This window comes from Onychostruthus taczanowskii, unplaced genomic scaffold, assembly GCF_017590055.1.
Source record: "Onychostruthus taczanowskii isolate IOZ18803 unplaced genomic scaffold, ASM1759005v1 scaffold59, whole genome shotgun sequence".
NCBI classification, from domain to species: Eukaryota; Metazoa; Chordata; class Aves; order Passeriformes; family Passeridae; genus Onychostruthus; species Onychostruthus taczanowskii.
In genome coordinates this window covers 3931726-3956993 of record NW_024503568.1, presented here as the reverse complement: position 1 = coordinate 3956993, position 25268 = coordinate 3931726, and the positions used below count along the sequence as shown (strand labels likewise).

The following is a 25268-nucleotide window of genomic DNA, read 5'->3' as shown; positions in this document are numbered from 1 at the left end:
CACAGAGCCAGGCTGCAAGCCTCAAAGTATGGGGCTCCTTCTTTGGGATAGTTTCTGAGCAACTTTCCAGGGAAAGATCATTTATTCCCAAAGGTATTTTCTCTGACTTCATAGAAAAGGCCTTGGTCTGCTGCTGCTGCTTTCCTACGAATGATCTGAAAACCTTTGATATTTGAAAGCTGAGCTGTTATGATCAGACAGATAAATCACATGGGCAGCTGGGCAGGAGTGTTCAGTGTTAGATAATACTCCAGAAAAACACTTCACTTCCTTTCACTGTCCCTTTCAGCAGGGCTGTTCATGTAGTTTGAGACTTCACTTTTGGATAAGGTAACTATGGGAAGTCCTATACATATTGGGATTGCTGCATCAAAATTTGCTTTTTCTAAATGATCTTCAGTGTTTACTTTTAATTTACTCAACGTCCACGTTGGCAAACTTATTCTGCCAACTATTTATAAAATATACATGCAAACAAACAAACCCCTGAGGCTTAAGTTTTTGCAGACTTCATTGAAGTGTGTTTACTTTTTATTTGCCTTTTATTGGTTTATTCCCTTTTATTAAGGTGCTGAGGCAGTAGCTTGGAGCATTTTATTTTATTTTTCCCCTTGTTTTCTGCTCTGCATCTCAGAAACACAGGGAAGAATATATAGGAACAGTGGCAGAAGACATAATTTTTCTTTGCTTTGTGACCAGAAAACTGAGTTCTGAATTTCATGGAAGTGTGTAGTCTGAGCTGCACTGTGCTTTCCCCCATTCCAAACATTCATATGGGATCCATGGACTCTGTACCGGGCCGGACTCTCCAGAGTGCTACCAGGAGATACTTGAATAAGAATTAATGAATCAACACCTCAGGCACTTTGTTTCATGAAAAGAATATCAAGACAGGTGTAATGAGAAGACAGTTGCAAACAAATAACCTCACTTCTTAGTCTTGAAGCTTGAATATTTCTGTATGCATTAGCAAAATAAATTACGAAGCAAATGTGCTCAGGCACTGCATCTGGAGGGACTTAATTTTGCAGCTAATTTATTACTTGGTTTCATGTCAGTTGGCCTGTCAGAAGATCTACTTATCTCCTGTATGAAGCATTGTCATTCTTGCTAGATGCTGTTCTCTGCTAACAGGAATCATTTTTCCTAAGTCAAAGAATAAGATCCTGTAAAGCCAGTGAATGAACAGCCTAGCACAAGGCAAATACCATCTACCTAGCAAACAAATGTGCCTTTTCAATTGTGTGTGATTGGCTTAGGTTAAACTTTTCCCTGGTGGTTCATAAGCAGAACATTTCAGCATTGAAGGTGAAGGGACAGGACCATTTGAAGCACAGGGTCCTAAGGAAAACCAGCTCTTGTGTGCTGGGCAGGAAGCAGATGCTGGTCCTGCTGAGTCATTGGCTGTTTGGGTTTTGTCCTTAAAGCTTCAATTTCCCGAGTCAGGGAACATGTAATTAGCACAACGTTTGTCTTTTGTCTTGTAATTGTACTGTTGGAAACCCAAGAGGTTTGCACCGTTTCAGTGCACCTCCCTAACCTGAATGATGCAGTAAAACTCAAATACACTGTCACAGGGTTGGTGGTTTGTTTTTTTTTCCCCTCACCACATATAGCAGCCGGGGCTTAAAGGAAAGTATAGTGCGCTCCTGAACTTGCTGCAGAATTATCAGAGGTGGCATGCTGGGTGTAAACAGCCCTGCACAAAGTGCAGCAGGGTGTGCAGGATGGCTTCCTGCTCAGCCTCATGGCAGCACCCTGCTGCAACTGATGCAGAAGCCCACAGCTTGTACCCCATGCTGGAAATGCAACAGAGCTTCATTTCTGAAATGGGGTTTAAGTCTTGTTCTTGGTGGCAGCTCTGTTAAAGCATTTTCTTTTAAATGAGCAGGAGCAATAGTGTGGCCATATTAGCTTGTCAGGCATTGGGGTCACTGCTAGGAGTGTCAAGCATGAGGGAACATGAAGCTTAAGTCTCCAGTAAGACCTACATGTGAAATTGAGTTTAGTGTGCATAGCAAGACTCTTAAACTCATCCTGGGTGAAACTGATGATTAATTCAAAATGTAGTATCTGGCAGCACTTCAGACATAGCAGTTCATCCAACTGTTACTCTGTTTTCTGTTTTGGGGTGTTTTTAATGCTTGTTTGTTTTTTTGCCTTTATTTGTATTCATTGCTGGCACAGTAAAGGAACGTGAATTCTTTCTTTTGTTTTTGCTATGAAGCCTTGCAAGCCTCTTTGCCCAAAGCGCGTTTGCTGATTTCAAGTGAAGCAGCATCATTTAAGTGATAATCTCTTATTTTCTTCCAGAGAGGTGTAGATGTAAATAAATTAGTCCTGAATTCCTGTTGGCAACCCTCTCTTCAAGTTCAGGCATGCTCCTGGCACTCATACCTGCATGCTAAGAGTTCTTGGCTAATACCTGTCAACAGAAACCCTCACTCCACGCAGGCATCATGAGTTACCAGTTCCTAGACTTGCTCAGATGGAAAGGGTAGTCTTTCACCTCTTTTCCCTATTAATTACAGGGCCAGGTATTGAATTATCCAGAGCCCTGTTAGGAGAGGTAGCCGCTCCCCTATGAATGGAATGCTGTTTGCCCATCATTCTGAAAGCATCCATTGCCACCTTAGGCTTATGGTTAAAAATAAAAACTTTACACATCCGGTGTGTTGACAACAGATATATGCTAGAGACAGGTGTGCAGAAACAAAGCAGTTCTTTCCTATTTCCAAGGGATAAGTGTTAATACCTCTCCCTCTGTATTTCATTGACCTGCAATGTTTTTGAGGATACTCATGAGAAACTAATGCTAAAACTTGCCTATATTGAAGGGGACTTGCTGTTAAGGTGTTGCATGTCCCCCTTCACATGGGAACTGGATGATTTGAGTGTGGACTTGACATCCTTCACTCCCCTGCTATAAATTTCTTGATCAATTAATTATTCATGACATTTGTTTTAGCATTCTTTCTACCAGGTGACTGACCTCTCCACTTTTTAAGGCCAGGACAGATTGATGCCATTTGGATCAGAGTAGAGTTGTTCCTGTCAGAGTAATGACTTCCCAGATGCTTACTGAACTGAAAACAAACCACAGAATGGATCTTCTGCCTAGCAGGGCCATGTTTACAGCAGGGTAAAAGCCTAGTTTGGCACAGAAGATGTTCTGCCACATAAACCTATAAAAGAAATCTTTTAGTATTATGGTGAGTTTAGGTGATTTGACTCAAATATGAAAAATCTCCGATGTTAATAAATTTCTGAAACCACAAAGACTGGAAGTTAGGAATCTTTGGAAGTAGGCGGATTTTTTCATATGTGTGGTTTTCTTTCTCATTGCAGAGAAGATTGTAAAAAATATTAATTACTCTAGAACTTTATAAATTACTAGAAACCAAGAAAAACTAGTTAAATCCTAAAAGTTTGCCTCTATAATAAATTTAAAGCTCATATTTAATATAGAGACGTAGGCGCAAGTGGGTTGCTGTGATTTTTGTATTGAATGTGTTTGGTATTGAACATGTTTGGTATGCTTTGTGCCAGTGGTGGGAAAGATGTGGGATTGAAATGAAGATGTAGGAGGACATGGAAGGCAGGAGAGGGAAGGACTTTTTGGAAGGCTGACTCCTAACATAGAGTAAGGAGCTGGCACAGAGCTGAAACTCCAAAAGAAATGCACACAGCTGTGAGTGACAGGGCAGGAGATCTGTGCAAAGGGAAAACAGCAGGAAAAGGCATGAAATCAACAGGTAACACTTGTTTTTCAGGAAAGTTCTGGGAAGTCTGCTTGCAGTAACCATGCAAAAAGGGAAAGCAAATGTTCTTGGTGACCCTGATTTATGCAGCAAGGAATGTGCAAGTGTTGCTGAATAACTTTGGGCATGTTATATCTTAAGTCCTGTTGGAAAAATTACTTGAAAGGTCTGGTTTGGATGAGACAGAGAATGAATTTTGAAAATGAAGAAGTGATTTGGAATGCTATGCACATACAAAGAGGTCTGCAGGATACTGCTCTACACAGGCCAAAGGGTGTGTGTAACTTCAAAGTGTATAAAAGAGACAGAAGAGGAATGACTTAGGTTCCTTTTTATGCTTACAAATAATGAGCTTAGAATAGAGCTGTTTATCTTCACTGTAGGCCTGAACACTTCCCTCCCAAATAAAGTTAGTCAAGATAATATAAACTATTTCTGTTGCTCCTTCCTTGCTGCTTGCAGGACAAACAGTATTATTGTTGTTGTTTTTTAATAAACTGTATGTTTGTGATTAGCTTCATGCTAGAAAGCTAAAACTACTTAATTTTTTGTGTGCATGGTCCTTCCTCCGCTAAGTTTTCATATCTGTGTCAGAGAAGCTGCTTCAGTCTCTGGGCCAGCTGCAGTTTCTGTTGGGCCAATGCTGGTGTACAGTGGAGCAAAACTGAAATTTACTGATTCTTTTTTCATTACTTCTTTTGCTGAACTTGCTAAAGAGACAAGCCTTATTTAAGACAAACTACTTGAGGGTTTCAAAAGGTTTCTCCACAAAGTTTGCAAAAAGGAGTTGAAATTTATAGCATGAGTGTGCACTGAAGCTCTTTGTTGATTAATGAGGACGAGCGTGTGGTAGAAAATTACTTCAAATCACAGCAGAAATTTCTGTTCCCTTCTTCAGCAACAACGTTGGAAGTAGCCATAGTTTGCTGACTGCTTTAAAAGATAACCTGAGAGCAGAGGTAGGCATATTGTGTTCTTTGAAAAAAAAGGAAGAACAGAAACTTGCTTTGTTCTTTAGATAAGACAGTTCCTATTCTGCCTTTTCAACAAAGACTGGAGCTGTGTGCTGGGGGGAATGCCAGGGACCAATTAATCTGTGCCTGTGCTAGTGTGAGGTCAAGTGTACTCAGCCCTCCTTAAAACATTTTCTGCTAGTGTCTGCTCTTGAAAACCTTCAGGAATGATGTTCCAGTCTCCCTAGCTAGTCTTAACTTTGTGTTTCAACCCTTTCTCAGTGCCTTCAGAATTCACTCTAGTATTTAGTTTTATTGGAAATTAAGCAAACATTCTTGTTTTCCTGTTCCTAATGGTTATGAAAAATAATTGCTTTCTGTCTTATTTTATTTGGAAACTGATATTTTATCTGCCTCCAGTGTAATTTTTTTTTCCAAATCCAATATGGCAGGTTTTTATGGTGTTCTTTTTTTTATGGTGGTTTTTACTGCTTTTGTTTGTCTCTGAATTTTCTGTATATATATATATAAAGTTTTGTTGCAGAAGAAATGGGATCTTCCAGACCAGATCAACGTTGCTGAGGTTTTATTGGAGCTGTAAACTGAAGATATACACTTGTAGTTACAGTATACTTACAGCTTCCATTTTTGGATTTCCTTTCTAGATATTCAAATGCTGTTTCATTTCAGTCTGTCCTTTCCAGAGCTCTCTTGCATGCTCTCACTTGGTTTTCCTATACCCCTCCCAAGGGTGAATTTTACTGTAGTGTTCTTCCGATTTAACATGAACTGCTGCTCAGTCAAGAAGGCAGAGCCTGCTAAATGCTAAAGGGAAACTAAATTCCTTAGCAGGCTCTTGACTCCTGCATAAGCATAAACAAAAAAAGTACACCAGACTTTCCTGTGGATTCAGGAAGGGCTCAGAGGTGTGAACACCAGTCAGACCATTATGATCATCTTTACAATTTCACCCTGCATTTCCTACAGGCATCTTGGTTCTCACAGCTGAGATAGGGCAGGAGTATATAACTTAATGCCAGATGTCTCTTTCTAAAGGCTTCAAATTATTGATATCATATTACCCATGTAGATTTCTTTATTAAATATGACTGTGGAAAAACAGTTTAAATGTTATTTCTAGTTTGGGATTCCCCATCAGTCCCTGCCTTTGTTCACTTACTTTAGCACTCTCTTTCAATCCAATGTCCTGTGCTTCTTATTAGCATTTGGCAGCAAACATTTGCTTTTTCCACCACAGGTATTTATTAAATCAGCCAAAAAGCTAGGAAATCCCCCACCATATCTGTGGTCAAGGTTTATAATAAAGGCTTAACAGTTGGAAGTTATAGACCTCAAGACATTGCAAGGTATGTCTGTCGTAAGGGAAGAAAATTGACTGAAATAATGTTCTTGTAAGTATCTCTCTCTTCAAAACAGGATCCGTTTTTTGTTTATCCTTGTGTCCCTGTAGCTGTGAGCAGTGGCTGTAGCAAGAGCGGAACAATTTAAGTTTTGGTTGTACTCCTAAGTGTTGAACAGAAGCAAATATTTCACTTATGCTGTGTGAGTGGAACAGCCAGTTTCTCTCCCAAGGAGAATGAGCACAAAGCTGAACTGAAATTAGTCATTGTTTGTTGCATTTGCATTCAGCAGGAGTGCTGTGCACGGAGGGCCTGTGTTGCTGAATCACTGACTGTGGTTTGCCTACAATAGTGAGAGGTGATGGTATGAATAATGCCAAAGTCTAAATGTGTACAATTCTTATGCTGTCTTTATTCTCATGGATATGTGGGACCTTGCCATGTCAACAGCAATTCCTCTCTTCCCTGCTTCATCCCCATTAGTCATTTCTAAGGTTATTTGCATGTCAATCCCTATGGACACCTCTGGCTACACTGGGGCTGACCTGCTAAAAGTAGGTCTCCTAGGCTTTCAATCATCTTGCCGCACATAATAGCTACATAATCCTGCCTGCCTGCAAGAAAATGACTGTACTCTGAAGGAGAGGGCAGATCAAGGTTCTTACTCTGACTGCTCAGATAATCCATGCTGGTGGTGAGCAGGAGATCACACAGAAGCAATGAAGATCAACTTCCTGATGTGCAGATACCATCCACAAAATTGCTCAGGGTATTGACTGCACTCATTAAGTTAAGACAGGGTCCATATTCCTCTATCTATTCCCCTGGGGACTCCTCTGAATTTCCCTGGTTTTGAGCTTGTATCTCTGCTGACACTCGCAACTGCTTAACAGAGTCCAGTCTTCCCCTTAAGGTGGATGTATTATTAGGTCTTGGACATTATCTAACATCACCTGATAGCTAAGCCAAAGTTTGGCCCCAGAAACCTTGTCTGAGGCTCAGTTGGTAGCACAGCATACTGCAGCAGGGAAGGTGAGGCTTTCAGAAGGGTAACATCAGAAAATATCATGCTAAACACTGTTGTGGATTTGGAGCTCTTATTTCTGCAGAAGTGGAGCTTCACCCACAGTCTGCTGTAACTATTTCACCGTAGACAGCAAGGAGAAAGCAGAATTGTGGCATTTGTAAAACTGTTTTCACTTAGAGGAGGGTGCTGTGAGTGCAGCTGTTGCTGGCAACAAGAAGAGCTTGGAATTAGGTTAGGCAAAGTGGCATTCACACAAGGAGTGTGTGTGGAGAAAGACTTGTGAAAAACAATTGTAGGAAATACTGTTTGGAAAAGTGTCTCCAGATTCATTAACGCAAAATGTAATTAATACTCTGTGCTGAAGCACTTGTGGTTACATAATAAATAGAGGGCTTAATGGGACAGTATGTAGTGTTAAATCAGCAGGATAATTCCATATCATGGAGCCAAGAAGCAATCTATGAACTGGTAGTTTTATATACTGCCCTTATCAAACTTTCTAGGCATCGCACGGTGCAACACGGTGCATAGAGTAAGAAGTTAGGAGCAGTATTTTTTTCACTTTTAATTATAGGGTTAATGGGTTCTTGGAAGTTTTAGGGAATGCAATGCATTCCTGGTCATTTTCCAGTTGAGCAGTGGAAGTCAACAAAACTTACCTTTCAAAGTGTTCACTTGGTATTGTTTGAAGGATTATGAGAGGATGCTCCAGAACATTGTTGTCTGGGTGCAAAGGATAATAGGATGAATAGATAAAGAGTGGGGGTAAAATGATCCGTTTACTTTTGCTAGAAGCATTTATTCTTGGTTTCCTCTTGGAGGAGTCTTTATAATTACAGGACTGTGGGGAGAAAAAAGGCAAATACATAAACTTTGAGGCTATGGAGCTGCTGCCACTGCACCTTCTGATACGAAGTTTTTCCATGTTCTGGATGTTTACTGCTTTTTTCTGACTCTCTCTCTTTTCTGATAGGATTTCTATAGTTTCTTTTTTTATGACACAATTTTGGTTAGATCTATCTGTGGATATATAATTAGGGATTTGTTTTTTCTCTTCTTCTAGCTCACCTATATAACAAGATTTTGAGGGCATTTTAAACTTTATTAGGACCCAAACTGACTTTTCTAGAGTTCTTGTGCTGGTTGTAGAGAAGCATTTTGCTTTTGTGATTTGGGAGATGTTTGATAAATTGCTTATTCGTGTCAGTTTAGGCTCTGCAAGTAAGAGCTTGACTGATATCTTTCAGCATGGAAAACTTTGTAATTTTCTTGTAAGAGAATATTCTTTTCCTGAAACAACTTCCTCAGTATTGTTGACTGGATTTCCTGTGGTTTTTTTGTTGTTTTTTTTTAAATCATCACTGGGATGTGAGGCTAGCTGTTCTATTCTTCTAAAAGTAGGACTTCTGAAAAATAAAGTTAAATAATTTGAGTATATTAAATTAGTGACAAAGTTTTTAAGCTCTTTTTTTCCCTAAAATAAATTACAACACACACATGTATGGGTTTTTTCCTATGGTTTAAATAAATAATGTGGACTGTTGATTTTTCATTTTGCCTGCTCCGGGCACAGCTTGGGAAAATAGAGACTATTGGCTTAACAATGCTTCAACTTTCACATGCAAATATTCTCATTTACTTCAAAGATAGTAGCAACCTGTGAAAGTTATTGTTCTGTTTAAGTTTTTGCAGAAGCGTGGTTATTGTTTCTGTTCTTGGAATCCTCAGAGGGTGCAAGTTCCACATCCTCCTTGAACAACTCTTCTAAAGCTGTTCTGTACTTGCAGGTAGGTGTCAAATTTTGTGTTGTTTGCAATGATGCAAGTCCCTGTTGCTGTTCATGTCAGAAATAACAAACAGACTGCAATAACCACTGTGCATCAAGAACACCACAGGTTTTCAAGTTCACAGTTCTCTTTCATGTTTCCTGTTCTCAGCCCCACAGTCTTCTTTAAAATTAAGGAATTGAGTGTCTGTCAGGCTACATGTGCTGTATTCTGCTTGGGACAGGAAGGCCTACTGGGTGTTAAGTTGTGTCAATTATCATCCCTTTCCCTGGAAAGGAAACTTAATGTCTCAAATTCATGTGTGCATTTTGTTTGTGTGCTTAGAAACAATTTTTTTAGCCAACAGGGAACAGTGAATTTTATTACTGTTGATTCTAGAAGTAATAATAAATATATTTTAATATAATAAATATAATATATAACATATATAATGAAGATAATATATACTATGATAAATAATAGAATGAATTTACAATGCATTTCAACAACCAAAACTCAGTCTCTAGAATATCTTATTGAAATTCTTCTCAGGATTTATAATTATGGAGAAAAATAATGGGAGAGTAGATAAATTCTCTATAAACTTTTTAAACAAGAGAACAATTTCTATATTGTAAAATTTGTGGTAAAAGGGGAAAAAAGCCCAAACACCAAACTAGATGAAGAGAGAGAATAAGCAATGAATAGTAGAACCTGATATTCTTTAACAGTCAGCAAATCATCTTCCTTCTGGTCATCTTTAAAGAAGAAAATATTGTTCTAAAAATACTGGAAATGTGCCTTACTATTGTTTGTCTTGTTAAAGGAGATATTGAGGGAGAATAAGTGAAAGAAGAGGTTTTCTGTTTTGAGCATATTCTGCTACTTACCACATAATGCCAATCTTTAAGCAAATGCCTAGATAGTATAAAAGATAGTATAAAAATACAATTGAAAATCATGAGGAACTTTTATGCTTTCTGCTTTGAGGATGTTCTTTCCTGAACTTTAATAACAAAATGAGGTAAAACAGAGGGTTTTTTTTGTTTTTTTTTTTTTTTTTAAACTTCCCTGTGGGGATAAAGGTTATTTATAATATTAAAAAAAAAAATCTGGTTCAGTCATATAATCCAAAGGATCTAAATTGAGTGTTGAGTATTTTGTGGGCTGTAGGTAGTACCTGGCATCTTTTTCACAGAGGATTTTAATTCCTCAGGTTGTATGATAGAAGTGGTGCATCAATTTTACAGTCCAAGGCCGAATGAATGTTTTTGCAAATGTAGTATAAATATGCAGGTGTTTTTTATTACCTAACTTATGAAAATCTACCTCAATTACTGAATAAAGTTAATTCTACTCAGAACCTTTCAGGCTTCCTATTTCTCTGGTGAATAACCAGTTTTCTTTCCACTGTTTTGTGCAAGGATCCTCTTTGGGAGTCTGTGCTTCCTCCCAGAAGAGATGGGTCTGACTGTTGCAAGAGAGTCAGGAGACAGTGCAGTGCAGGATTTCTTCTGGGAGAAAACACAGCCTTCCTTTGTGATTGGAGGAAGCAATTCCTGTTTCTATTTTATATGCTGTGATGATGGATAAATGCATTAATATGTATACTTTATCCTAGACTAAAGACAGAACACTGTTAACAACCAGGCTGTGCTTTCTGAAAGTCCAATAAAAAACTTGTCAACCTTTAAAACAAATTGAAAAATTGAAGGTTGTGTGTCAGAACTCTTGGAATGCTTTCATTCCTCGGGAAAATCTACCTTTGCCAGTAAGTGTTTTAATTCATTATGAATGATCTGACTGTTTCTCTTTGAGAACTAGTTGGTGTTTTTTTCTTTGTTACTGAGTCTCTTAAGTTCTCCTTCGTTTTTACTGAATATTATGTCCTTTAAAGTAATTTGCAGAAATATTTAAACCATTACTCTCTTTCTCAATGAAATGTAATTTACATAGACCCTCCTTGAATAAGTGTCACAAAATACATATTTTTTCTCTTTACCTATATCTTTGAGCATTCTTTGATATTTTCAACCTTTTCTTTACAAGCATAAAGTTATAAAGCTAAAACTAATTATTTTCAAATCAAACTAAATGAAAGCTAAAGTGTTCTTGTAGATCTCTGAAAACAAAATTTTACTCCCCAGCAAACTCAAGTTATAGGTTTTGCAATAAAATGTTAGCAAAAAGATATTTAGGGTGATTTCTAGGAGTCCTCATGAGTTGACATCCAAGCTATGTGTTACCCTAAAGAATTCCTCGAATAGATTCCTGAAATAAATATGCTGTAATACAATAGATAAACCTAATTTATTTTAAGATAATACTTGTTCTATCTAAATGGGCACACATTAATGACCTAGTCCTACATTTTAAATTAGGGGTAGCATTGTTTTCTACATTTAATTTTTTTTTTTCCTGGCAATGGCCTTTCAGCACTCCTTCCAAACCTCTGGTGCCTTGTGTATATAACAGAATAGTAGACTTTGTATGTCCCCTGAAGGATTGTTTCCTCTCGGTATTGATTTGGAACTGTGATGAAGTTGGACTCTTTTTGAAGAGCAACCTCCGTAAGGGAAATGCATAACATACATCCTATGGTTAGCATATATTTCCTGTGATAAATAGTCTGAGAAGGTGGTGAATTGTACTCAAAAGCTTGATGCCACATGACCATGCTGTGCTGGTTTTGGGTGGGATAATTTTCTTCTCAGTGGCTAGGACAGGGCTATGTTTTGTGCTGAACCCAGGATTGGTAATCTAGAGATGGTTTTGTTATTGCTGAGCAGGGCTTACACAGAACCAGGGCCACCTCTCCTTTTCCTGCTGCCAGTCTAGCAAGGATGCTGGAGGAGACACAGCCAGGACAGTGACCCCAACTGACCACAGAGATATTCTGGGCCATATGACATCCTCCTCGGTGAGGGGAAAGGAGCAAGGGCGGGATGTTTGAAATGATGGCATTTGTCTTCCCAAGTTGCATGTGATGGGGCCCTGCTTTCCTGGAGATGGCTGAAGACCTGCCTGCCCATGGAAAGCAATGGATTAATTCCTTGTTTTGCATTGCTTGTGTGTGTGGCTTTTGATTTCCCTATCTTTAGCTCAACCCATGATTTCTTGATCTTTTACCTTCCCAATTTTCTGCCCAATTCTCTTTTTGGGGGTATGAGTGGCCACATGGAGTTTGGTGGCTGATTTGGGTTAAACCATGACATATTTTTGAGTAAAAGTAATAACTGATCCAGTCCTCAGAAGGAGAATAAGTAGGAGAAGTGTCTACTATTGCTGTTGAATTTTTTTTAAAGGCTAAGATTCTAATAATTCAAAGAAAAAACAGCTGCTGTTTCTCTTGAATATCCTCTAGCATCTAAAGCCTGACTCCAGCTTTGCATGTCTTCTCCTGAGCATGCTGAAGGACAAGAATGTTTGTTTAGAAACAGAACAATAATCTTGCCCTGACTTTAAGAATAACTTTTATTCAACTTCAGCTACTGAGGTTATGTGCCTTTTTTATCCACTTAATATAGTATCATTTCATCTGTCTCCTGATGCAGAAAAATCAAAGATCAGGCTAAGTCTCTCTCTTCCTTGATGTTCAATCATCTGGTTGATATGAACTCATTATTAAGTTGTTTTATGGAAAAAAGGTGGGGAGCAAATAAATGCAATGCAATGAAATCTATTATCCTAAAGATGTAGAGTATGTGTGTGCATTTCCTCTCTCCCCTTGTAGTGCAATGTGGAAGTATGCCTGGAAACCACGGTTGTGGGAAACAACAAAAAATCCCAACAACTTGGGGTAATAGAAACTGGTTCTCCTCTGTCAAAGGAAAAAAAACAAGGGAAAGTCTGTTAAAGCAAATATCTTGGATTGTGGCAGCAGAACTTGAAAGACTGGACCTGCCTAATGACAGCCTGCAAGTCCTTGCTGAATGAATTCCTACAAAGCCCTAATGAAGACAAACAGTCTATTTAGGCATGCTGGAAGGCTCCCATTCAGCCAGCAGCTGGCATGAATATTGTCAGTCAGAGGACACAAGCAGATGACAAATAACTGAATATGTGGAAAAAATAAGATGACAATGAGCTGATTTCTCATTAACACTTCTTTTCTTCTTCTTTAGATATTATAAATACATTATTCAGGGTTGGTTGTAGTGGCCTCCTAAATGCCAATAAGTCACACTGAAGCAGTGTGCAAATGGGAGGCTGCTGCTGGATGGGAGGACAGTCCCTCCCCATTGGAGCTGCTGTGCACTTTGCATCCCAACGTATCCACAACTCCCTGTGCTCCCAAAATAATTTCTGTGGAGTACAAGAAAAGAAAGTCCTACGTAAGCAGGGTTGCTGTGAAGTACTCGCTAGCTCTTCTTGCTCTGATTACAAAAAAAGCACAATTTTAGTGAAAATTAGGGGTAGGTTTACTATCAAGAGTAGAGCTGGCAGAATACTTTAAAGAGCATTATCAAAGTAGAACAACCTTCTATATTTTTTTTCTTCAGTTCTTCACAGACTTCTGCATGTTCTTTTTTTTAGAATAATGGAAACCATCAAATAACTGAGATTTAAAAGCATTTAAAATTGTTGAGGAATTTCCTGGGGAGGCTTTCTGCTGTATACCAGCAGTATAAATGGCCCTGGCCTGCAGTGCTTCGGATTCAGCCTGACATCCAGTGAGACAAACAGGACTATTGGGCACAATAGTTAATTACATCTTCCAGAAACAGGAGATTTGATGTTTGGTTCCAGTATCTTGGCTTTTTTCTTCCCTGTAACCACATATCTGTCACACTTGCCTTGCACAGTCAGAGTTCCTTTCACAGTTTGGTCCTTGATATACATTCAGGGGGTACCAAGCAGATAAATCCCCCACTGATGTGTGGATCTGCTTGTGGGTTTCCTAGCTTTTTCAATTTAGGCAAGAGATTGTATTGGGCTGCACTTGCCCATGATATCCGTATGTGATGTGTGACTTCATTGGAAGTTTAAATCCTAAAGCAGAACACAAGAATTTCTGCTTCATTTACTCAAGTGGTCAGTCTAGCTGAATGTGGCATTTCTTCAGTATTTACAGATCAAGTGTTTATTTTGTATGTGGGACTTCTTTTTGTTTGGTTCTTTATCCCCCAAATCACTGGACAACTGCTCTCAAAATGTTTTCCTCAGTGTATTGTAGGTTCTCCAGTTTAACAGGACTAAGATTTGTGTGTGTGTTTCTGTTCATATGCATACCTCCATGGTCAAAATGTTGCTTATGCTTCCCTGCAGAGAAGATCACAGTGGTCAGCTGATAGATCCAGTCCTTCCATGTGCTTCAAATCTACCACAACTGACTCAAATTATTAGTTATCCAGGATTCAGAGTACTATTTTCTCTCTTTTCTCTCTCTCTGTGTGGTTGTCAGTAGTCTGAAGAACCTACAGACATTTGAAAATCCCACTTGGTGCTTCTTTACTCTTTTGGAATCGTGTTGAAAATATAGCCCTTGGCCATTTTATATCTATGAAGGATGATGATGCTTTCTTTAGTGAAGGAATTTTTCATAGCTGGGGGAACATGGTCTTCCCCAGTAATACCCAGCATGAGGTTAAAAACCAACCAAAAGATCACTTCACTGGGCCTCCTTTTAGTGCACTCTGCTGTGCTTGAGTCTCTTTCCCTGTGTGGGGGAAGGCACCTGCCTTGGCTGCACAGTCATGCTGTGGAGGTGTTTCTATTTTTCCAGCTTTGAGAAGTTCAGATTTTACAGTGCACTGGAGATGATCTAACTTCAGACTGCTGCCAGCAGGCTCCTTTTGTGTGTCTCCTTCCCCCTCTCCATGTAGGTTTTCCGAGTACTGAGCCAGCTGTGCTCGGGCTTGAGGGTTCAGGCTTCAAAAAGGTGCTTTTTTTTCTGCCCCTCTCTGCACTCATTGCTGCTTATAATATTCCCAAATGCCTGCACAGAGCCTACCAACAGGAGAGAGGGACTCAGGCAGAGTTATTTGCAGTACCTCATCAGCAGGTTCCTCTGCCAATCTCTGCTTCCATTTGAACAGGTGCTGGTGCAGCCAGACCTGGTCTTTGGAACTTCCCTTTCCCCTTCTCAGGTTGAATTTTTGATGTGTTGTGGTCTTATGAATACCCTGAATGACCAGTGATAAACAAAGCAAAAACCCCCCAGAAGTCCTTAGACCTGTGTTTTCCTCCTAAAAAACCCAGTGTTCCTGACAGATGCTGACTGGTGCTCTATTATGTGCTGGATTACGTGGGGATTTAGATCTCTGCCTATTTTAGCAGTATCTGTATCCGTGAATGCACATTGAATCTGCCCCTTTTTCCTCTGTGTCAAAATACATGGTGACAGTTAGTGAAAATAACATCTGCCAACAAGAAGTACACCAGGCAGTGAAACAAGAGCTGCACTGCAGGCACTGAACTGGGCCTGGTTCAGCCTTTTACAGGATGGCATTTTTTTTTTGCACAGTGACTGCATAACATATCTTCATAATAAGAAATGGCAGTTGCAGTGTTACCTTTTTTAAAGGTTTTCAGCGTTGGTTCTGTGTAATTTGTAACAAAGCAGATGCAGGCCTTCACTATCTGTGTTGTTAAAACACCTGCCTTTGCCTTCACAACTTTTTATTCATCATAAAAACAGTTTAATTATTGTGCAATATTTTTGTACCTTGAAATCCAAGGCACATTTGCACTGTAAAAAATCAGCTTAAAATAATATCCCATCCTCAGATAACTTGCACTCCATTCTGCAAGGACTGTAGCTCATTTTATTTCTCTGTATGTGATGTTTCTCATTGATTTTAGTGCTGCACTCTGAATAACAATTACATGGTTAAATAAGTGTATTGAAATTATATTAATCAAGAAAATAAGCAAATGACAGAAATAATTACCAAAGAGGGATTACTATAGAGGAGGAGGCATATAGGGTAAAGTCACTGCCTAGGATGAGCTTTCTTTGCTTCCTATTTCTGCCATCAACTGCCTTTGTGCCCACCTTTTAAGCAAAATAAATGTAAAATGGACCTTTTTTTTTCTTTTGGTTGGTTGGGTTTTTATCTGATTGCAAATTCTTCAGCTAGAGTATCTTGATGTGTATGCCAGGGAGTACATCCTGAGGTCCTAATTTGGTTACATACTCAAAATAGTACAGTAATAGTGTTTAATGATGATTATGATGGGAAGAGAGAAGTTTAGCACTACACATAGGAGATAAATTTTGGGAATGCTGTTGCTTTTGTGATATGGGTGATGTTGATGGCATTCCATCATTCTGGCTATCCATAGGCACTTTTTATTTTTTTCTCATTTGGTTTAGAGGCATGCTTTTTGTGATAATTTTTTTTTCCCCAAAGGAAAAATGGTTGTGCAGTCCTAGAGAATTACACTAAGGGGAAATTAGCTGAGGCTGGTCTCATCTAAAATGTCCCTACAGCATGATGAATTCTGTGGGCTGTACCAATGTGTGGTTGGGACTATCAGGAATTTCGCAGTTTAGATTTATAACTTGCAAGCAGTTTGAGTGCTAATCCTGTAGATTTAAATATCTCTAGGGTACAAGCACTGGAATAGTATAAAATTATTGCTATGAGTGTGGGGACAAAAAGCATATATGAAACAAAGAAAAATTCTGTTAAGTGGCTGATTTTGGTGGTAAAAGAATCCACAAACAGGCGTGTAAGCCTTTTTTTGGAAATAAAACAGAAGCAGCAAACTTGAAATTTTAAGATATAAACTGTTGACAGGTTGCCATGATAGCGCCATGAGGAATTGGAAAAAAAAAATCTCCTATTGCGAGAAGTCTGTGTGTCTGTCTGTCTGAGTGCATGTGGTGTGATAAAGGGTTTTCTTTTCTCTGTGTGGTCCCATTTGATTACAATGCTAGGAGAGCCTGGCTGCATTCCATATATAATTAATTGCAGCTTTGGTTTTAGATTGCAGCGGGGCCAGGCTGCCTCTGCCCCTTGCGCTCGTTCACATCTTTAGATATCTTTCCACGGTGCCAGCTGGTGGATGAATGGAGCCTTTCACAGCAAGCCTAATAGGCATGAATGGTTGAGTCATTGTCCTTGCTGGCTCTCTAGTTAATCTAGTGACAAACAAGGTTTGGAGCTGCTGCAGTTGACGTTCTCTTTATTGCCCGCGTTTTCAACATAAACACTGTGTGTGAAGGGATTTCATCTTTTTGCCAGCTCGATTCTGTTTCTTGCTGGTTTTGGAAGGAATGTATTCTTTGTGAAGAGGTAGCTGTAAAAACCAGTATGTGTTAGGTTCATTTGTTTACTCCTAGTTTCCAGCAAAGCAAACAGTTGAATGCCTCAGGTTGTGTGTTTAGGTTCCAAGTTCTATAATTATTTTTATTCCTTTGGAGGTTCAGTTCTTTCTGCATTGTATGTGAAGTTAAGTTACAGGAAGTAACTTGTTTCAGTTCTTGCCTGGTTGTAGGGATGTGTTTCTGAACTGTTATTTGTTTTTGCAGTAGACAAGCTTCAATAAAATTTTAGAAGTAGACTTGTTTTCTTACAGGTAAATGTTATAGATGTGAAAAAAGATTAATTTTTAATACCCCTTTTGATAGATTCAAAAAGCAAAAAATGTTATCTCGCTAGGAAATTCTACAACAATAGAAAATGTCCTTTCTATGAGTATTTTCAGTTGATTTGAAAAAAAAAAATTTTTCTGAAATGCTTCTGAACTCCTCTTATTAAATGCTAAAAGTTAAACTAACTTTAGATAGTGTGTAGTAAAAAGACTTGTCAGAAAGACAAATAAGTTCCACAGAGTGTCTGAAGACCATGTGTATTTTCATAAATTGTTTTGCTTGATCATGATATCTAAAAAGCTGGGGGCTTTTTTAAGTCAAGAAGGAAATGTAATCTTTGTCAATTTCTCATTTCTCTGTTTTCAAGTTCTGTCAAAATCAAAGAGGGGAAAGTGAGTCAAAACGACAAAACCAACATCCATCAAAACTATTCGCTGAGGGTCTTCTCATTGATGGAACCAGGGAACAAAAATGCAGTTCTGGCAGTTGCTTTTCTTCTACAGTGAATTGTGTGTAGTACAAAACCAACGAAACAGAAAAAAAAAAAAAACCCAAACAAAGAGCACAACTCAATGACCTTTTCCTAGCTGTCCTACAGGAGAAAACTGTTTTAAAATGAGGAGTGTTGTCACTGTAGTGATGTCTGTGTAACCCAGGTGTGATGTGGGGAGCGACTTGGCGGTGTCAGGGGCCTTTAATGTGCCTGGGCTCGTCAGTACCACCACCACCATCTCTGGGGGGTCATTTTATGCTCTGCTGTCCCTTAGCCTGGAGAAGCCTGGAGGGCAGGCATTATCCTGAGCAGCAGCCAGGGAGAAGCAGGACATGCTCCAGAGCCTCTTGGACAGAGGAGCTGTGCTCTGTGTTTGTGCTTTACGAGATTACCTACAACTGCAGTTCTTGTACGCTTGCTTCCTTGTTTTAACAATGCAGTTCCAAATTTCTGTAATCCCCCGGGCCTCTACCTATCTGTGCAGTGATAAATGAGCAATATGTGTGTGTCACAGTCCTTAACAGGCCCAATCTTGAGTCACACAAACTCATTGCAAGTTGAAGGGTTTGTCTGGAGCAGGTGCTGTCAGAACTGTACTGTAGAGGAACCAGGAGCAAAACTCTCATTAATGCTAAAGGAGAAGTTTGCCTAATTCCCTGCTAACCACGCTGAAAAGCTTCACCAGGAGACACAGTTTAATAGTCATAACTTAATTTCTTTTGCATTACTCCTCTTTGCTCAATTAAAAATGTATAACAAAAAGCAGAAGGCACAGAGGAAAGAAGTGTTAAACTGTTTAGTATTTGGGGCTTTCTATGGCATTTCACCATTGCACTAAGAGCAGGAGGAAAACAGCCCATGTTGACTTATCTGAACATCAATTTGAACATTAATCCCCCCTCCAAAAGATATATTTGAAATGTGGTGTTCCAGAGTAAAATGGGGAATGGGGTGCAAGGGGGCATGGAGAAGGATTCATTCCTTTCTTCATTCTGTGCGGGAGCTTTCTCAAGAGCTGCACACGTGGTGCAGCCTGTGTCCTTCAATCTTGCTGCGCACCACTGATATTAGGCTGTCTGTTCCAGGAGTCTCTGTGACTAAAGGTCACAGGCTAAATATGATTTCATTCTGTATTGGGAAATTACAATTTGAAACCTGACTAAAAAGAAAAATCTGAAATCCAAAGTTGAATTGCACTCATAGCTATTGCTAAAATCTCAGTGTATGAACAAAGCAATTTATTTAAAATTCTGCCTTTTCTGCAATAAATAGCTACTTGAGCAGGCATTACATTCTGCACAGGAGTTTCCTGCAGAGGGTTCAGTGCAGATTTGTTACCATTAAGGAATACCTTGGAAGGATTAGGATAAGACTCTTAGCAGACTAAGTCTCTAGAGGACATACTTGATGACATGTGACTGCTTCTGACTTTTTACCTTCCCCTTTAAAGTGCTGGCATCAGGATAATTACCACAAGGCTCCATAGAATGTCAAAAATTTAAAATATTTCCTCCAATTAAGATTTTGTTAACATAAAAATGAAATATGGCATCTGTAGAAGTCCTTATTAGTGGTGATACTTCATGATGACAGAAAAATAGTGCTTTTCAAACCTTGTATCTCGATCCAAAGAATAACCTTAACTTAATTGAAAGATTATTAAGCAAAAAAGATTACAATGAAAGCAAAAAGGAACAGAGTTCTTGATCTGACTATTTCCAGTCCTCTTCTGATTTCCCTGTTTTACCCATCACCCTTCGATTCACTCTAAGCAGGGGATCTAAAAAATGGTTGCCTTGCAATCATGCTGCAAGACATCCCTTTTTCTTCACTGTCAGCTCTGATGCATCTCCACTAGTGCAAGCACTTTACTCTCACCTTTGTGGAGATGAGCCACAAATGTTTACATGAGGCTTAGAATTAAAGTCTGGCAGGCACCTGACATGCTCCCACTTGTTTGACTCAGAGCTGTTCCCGAGGTAGCAGCAGCTGGCATCTTTTCAGGAGAAAAAAAAAATACTGGTCACACCCCAACTACCCTTAGAAATAGACTTTCAGAAGCAAATACAGAGCAATTCTGCATTTACTCTTCCTGTGCTGTTTTAAACAGAGCTAGTAAGTTTTTTGCGGGACTTTGATATTTTTCATCTTTTATCTTTTTCATTTTTTTTTCCCCTCTGAAAACAATCAATTTTTTTCTGCCTAAGGAGAAGATTTTTGTTAAATCCCCTTGCAAATGGTTCCTGATCTCTGTTTATAGTTCCAAATCTTGCTTCCCAGCAGAGTGTGTTTGAGGGAGGACCAGAATCACTATGGCAGCAGGCTGCTTCCCAGACGTGTCAGAAACCTGCCAAGTTTCTTGGGCTCATTGTGAGTGGTGCTGAGATTCGCTTTTGTGCTTGTCACGTAATCAGTTGAAAATAGCAGTATTTGAATGAGGATTTCACACTCCTTATTCTGTCCCTGGCAGGGCCACTTGTGTTTCCTCGTCCATGTCAGTCTCATGCTTGTTCCTGGGAGGATGGAAAGGAAACAGTGGGGCAAAAGCCTCCTTAATTTGCTTCTGAAGACAAAGGTCTCATCATGCCTCTTGTACTGGAGCACTGGTACACATCGAAACAGCAGCCCCCTGAGAGTGTTCAAATGGGGTTTTCTGGAACTGTGTCTCATTAGTTTCTCATTGGGAGGTCAGAAGGGCTCAGGGAAATCAGTAGCAGCGGATCAGTCTTGTCGACACTGCAAGACCCAGCTGTTTTTTTAAATTGTGTCAGTGGTCAGCACTCCCTGCAGTGCAGCTGCTGCTGTTCAGCCAGCCAGTCCTCCTGGGAGCAGAGAAACTCTCAGGCATAGATGCTCCTCTTGGAGGTTGTGTTATTGTCATCAGGAGAGAACTTCCACAGTTTAGACATGATCTGCTTGCTTCAACCTGTCAGATTTATTTCCAAGCTCTGTTTTAGGGTCATGCTTTCAAATTGCAGCTGAGAGATGCTGGGATGCCACACCTGGTCTTGGATTATGCACTCTTGCAGGGTTGTGGGAATGTGATAGTACTGTTGAAACACCTCCCTCTCAGTACTGTCCATCCATGAGGAGTACCCTTGTGTCTGATTTTTGTGGCATCCTCACAAGCATTCAGCTCCACAGTGTGGACAAGTCCTTAGCCTCCAGCTGTGTCAGCTGTTTCTTGTGGTGATGATACCAAGTCAACAGAAGGATGTAGCACCTTTTCTCGTGAGTGTGTGTGCTTCGTTTTGGGATATCCACTGGAGAATATGGGTGTTGCTCCATGCCTGTACACCAGGTTTTGATGTATGCCTGTTGACATAAATATGGCAGGAGATCTTTCTCCTTTTTAATGCCTTTATTAAAGAGATTCAGCTCAGGTGGGGAGAAATCGACGGGTTGTGCCCACGCCGCCGCTGTCCCCAAGAGTGGCACGGAGGAGGAGGGTGATGCAGCTCTGTCCGCTGGTCTGCAGGCAGAGCTGGGGACTGCGTCCTCACGGGAGATTCGCACATTCCTGCTTTTCGGTCCAACACTTCGGGTCCCCTCCTTAGTGAACATCCTTTAGGTCAGGGTGTAAAGCAAAAAGGATCAAGCAGGTACTGGACTTCACGCCCATCCTTAGACATCACATAGGGTCCCCTAATTCTATATTGGTTCGTTGTTTTTAGGGGTTTTCCTAGAAAACGGGAAAATTTTGGAGCAGTGCATTCCTCATCTGCATACGTGGTCTCAGGCCACTCCTATTCTCCTGGGCTGCCGTGTCCAGGTGTATCTCCGGGGCAAGCATTGGGAGGACAATGGCTAAATCACCAACCATTGATGGGCAATTAAAGAAGAACTCTTAACAATTAAGCTAATTTAACAGCAACTGGTCCCACCGGTTTTAGCTCTGTAACCTTAAACAAAAATAGGTAACTTTTTATTCATAACACCTGTGTTTTAATTTCTCAATGTACATTACAGGCTACCCTGATTCCCTATGCAATGGCTGAGTTTGGAGCCCATGATACCTCCATTATATGCTTTAGAATTATTCTCTAGAGGTATCCAGCTCTTTCTACAGAGACTGTAGGGGAAACATAAATTCCTAGCATAAGTTCATGGAGTCACCCTGTTGGTCTGTATACCTTTGCAGTGCTGAAGTAAGTAATCTGAATTCACCCCATAGTCTTTGAAGTGCATAATTTAGAGGCTTTTGTTGCATTGCTCATTTGTTGCTTGCCATTCTTCTCCCTTTTGCAGCGATAGCAACAAAAAAACCCCTTATTTCAGTGCAATTCCATCAGTTGTGTGTAGAAATAGAACAAATACTTGGGAAATCAGAACAGATCCCAGAAGGGCCTTGTGGCAATTTCTATTCCAACGTCAAAAGGTACCATTTACATAATGCAATATCTCCACTGAAAGGAATAAACTGTAATTTAATGCAAGACCTTTTGTCTTTTATATCTTGCATTTAAATAATAGATGCATAAAATTAAAATAACAATATTTAAAAGAAGGAGGTTTAACCAAACACTTCACTTTAATGAAGCTGTGAAGTTTGAAGACTGTTTCTGATGCACAGCATCAAAAGTTTTCACTCTTATTTTAGCAAGCAGCAAAAGAAAAGGAAGGTTCATATAAACTGATCTAATCCAGTTCAACTTTATAATATCATAATTCCGGCTGCTCCCCCTGCTCAGCTTCAATCAATCTAAAGGAGACCAGGGCTCCCCTGGTCTCCTTTCCTTCTTCCCTCTAAAACTGTAGACAGCTCAGAAAGGGTCACTGTCTGCTAAAACAAGTATGGACAGGAAAGGTAAGCATCTGTTTGTACTTTTCTTGCCTTAGACTCATACCCCTGCTTTGTAAGAACCTCTCTAGTATCTCTAGTTATTATAAGAAAACAGTACTTTTTTCCATTAAAAAGTGCTTTGCATATTGATTTTATTTTTTTTACCATTATTAGATAGTCCTCTAGAAGTGTGGAGGGGGTCTCCTTTTGTTCTAACCAAAGGCTTTAGCGTCCCTGCAAAAGCTTCCCTGTACAGGAGTTTTACAGCCAGTAAGATCCTATAGGTTTCTTTATACAGATTTTTCAAGGAGTTATTCTGCTTTTATTGGCTGTGGGGTTGTTGGGGCTTTTCTCCTAAAGCTTTAGAGACAACTACCTGTATTAGCTTCCAGCCCTGTTCCCCTCATTCTCAATTCCCTCCTCCTCACTGGGAGAGTTTTCTTTACGAGCAAGGAGCAGCCCAGAAACGCAGCCCTGCAGCTTTTACACACTACAGCTGTCACATGTACCTCCCTGAACAGCCAGATTAAAGGAAGCCAGTTTCCAAAATGTTAAATGTTAACAAAGATCACCCAGTACATGCTTGATGTGCCATCTGTTACAAACAGGAATGAGGCTTCAATGGAGGAAGAAAGAATAAATCCTGTTTCTTATTCTGTGCCCTGCATATCTTGCCATAACATGATTTTTCAAACCACTTCAGGTTTCCTTTACAGATTTGACTTTCAACATTTACTAAATACATGCAAACAGACTTTGCAGCTGCTTCTGTACCATCTCAGGCATTGGTCATCTCTACTGCCCTTCTAGCTGGAAGTGTGATGTGAAGAAGTCCCTAAGTGCTCTTAGAATAGTTAAAATTAAGACTCTAGTAGGAAGAAGCAAAAGTCTCTTCTACCTTCCCAAGGCTCATTGTATCCTGGGCTTCAGTTATACCTTTGCAATTCTGAACTGGTCCTCTTGTTATTTCCTTTTGGTCTTATTGTTCTTAATCAGATGATGGAGGACAGACCCATTAGTGCCACCACTAATTCTATTTACAATGTCTCATATGCCCCAATTGCAATAAATCTCAGACTAGGCCGTCCTTTGGTATCAAAGCATATTGTGTTGATGCTCTGAAGAAGGCCAAAAACACTTGCAATGAATCTAAGACTGTTCTTCACAGACAGATACTTCTTTGGTCCTTGCACTTGCTGTCAAGTGGGTAGCTGTAGCCTGGCTTCCTATTTTCAGTTTCCCCCCTTTTTTTTATTTTTCACTGAGTATGTTCTTAACAAAAGGGAACTTGGCTGTCTTTTACATGGGAAGCAGAAGTTCAGATTCTGGGTGCTGTTTTACACTCTCTAGGACTAGAGATTTTGGTTTTTTACCTGCCCATTCTGCAGGTGTTGAGATGAGGATTTTCAACAGGTTCCCCCTTTCTCTGACGGAATATTTTATGTTCTTCTAAGAGAAGCATTCTTCTAGAGGGTGAGCATTTCACAAGAAATGCTCTTTCAATAAAGGACTTTTCTATCTTTCTGTGCCCCCCTGCTTTCTAAGCCTGAGGTGTGGTGCCTAAAAAAACCAGGGTTCTGTAAAATAGGAAGAGTGAAACCATGTGTAACTGCATACATGTTTTTGACAAATCTGAGGAAAAGTGCTTAAAACCAGAGAAAGACTGACCGATCTTTGCACGGCCTCACTGAATCCTGATAGTACAGGACCCGTTTGCACATCAGCAGTAACTCAGGAAGTTCTGCTTAGGGTTTTGAGAGAGGCTAGACAAAATTTTTCAAAGTTCTTAATCTGAAATCAAGCTTTTTGTTTGGGGTTGTGTAATATTTTTTGCCTTTTCTTTTGTGGTTTTTTGGTTTTTTTTTTTTTGTTTGTTTTTTTTTTTGTTCAGGTCAGCTAGTTAGGATGTATGCCAGAAACCAAGAGGCTACTGGAGCATGGTAGCTGTGCTTGACTGTTTATGACTCTCTTATGACTCTGGTAGCAGCCAGCTTTCAGACTACTTGTACTGTCAGGAATGCCATGTATCTGACTGGAATATAAGTATTTGTGAATACAACACAACTGCTTGCTTTTTCCATATTTTTATAAAAAGGGATTTGTAGTTCTTCATGGTGAAGCTGCATTTCTTTTGATGCAGAATTTTACTTTGCTGCAGTTTGAGGGACCTTCAGACATGCTCTTACAAAAGCATTATCCTACCTTACAGCAGGCTTGCCACAGTTAGTGGATACTGGAGATGCAGATGAGAGCAGAAGCCAGGTTGTGCCATGTGCTGCATCTTACTGTCAGAGTAAGGGAAATTAGCATGCCTTCCTGTCTGGTTACGGTAAGACTTGTTCGTCATTAGGAGTTTTGCCAGGGGAAATCCGTACGTCTGCCACTTTGAAGAGATCTGAGCTACATTAGAAAATCTTCAGTTGCAAAAAGCTGTTGAATGTTATTGATGCAGACACAGGGAGAAAAGATTTTGGTAGCATAACCGAATGTACTTCTGTACTTAGAAATGTGCAGCACTGCAGTTAGGGGCACCTGCAGAATTCCTGGAGTCTGCAACGCTTCAGAGGTTTCTGTAAGAAACA

General features: G+C 39.7%; 1 long non-coding RNA gene across 4 annotated transcripts in view; it reads left to right on the top strand.

Moving 5' to 3' along the window:
• The first annotated feature begins 261 nt into the window (after window positions 1-261).
• LOC121343267 overlaps window positions 262-25268 on the top strand; it is a 65911-nt gene continuing 40904 nt past the window's right edge. For 2 of the 4 annotated variants that reach the window (XR_005953674.1, XR_005953671.1), the window contains exons 1-2: window positions 262-330; window positions 8786-8889. This is a non-coding gene — a long non-coding RNA (uncharacterized LOC121343267). Of the gene's footprint in view, window positions 331-8785; window positions 8890-10292; window positions 10415-10489; window positions 10626-25268 lie in introns of those variants that run through there. The other 2 variants (XR_005953672.1, XR_005953673.1) reach the window with 2 other exon arrangements.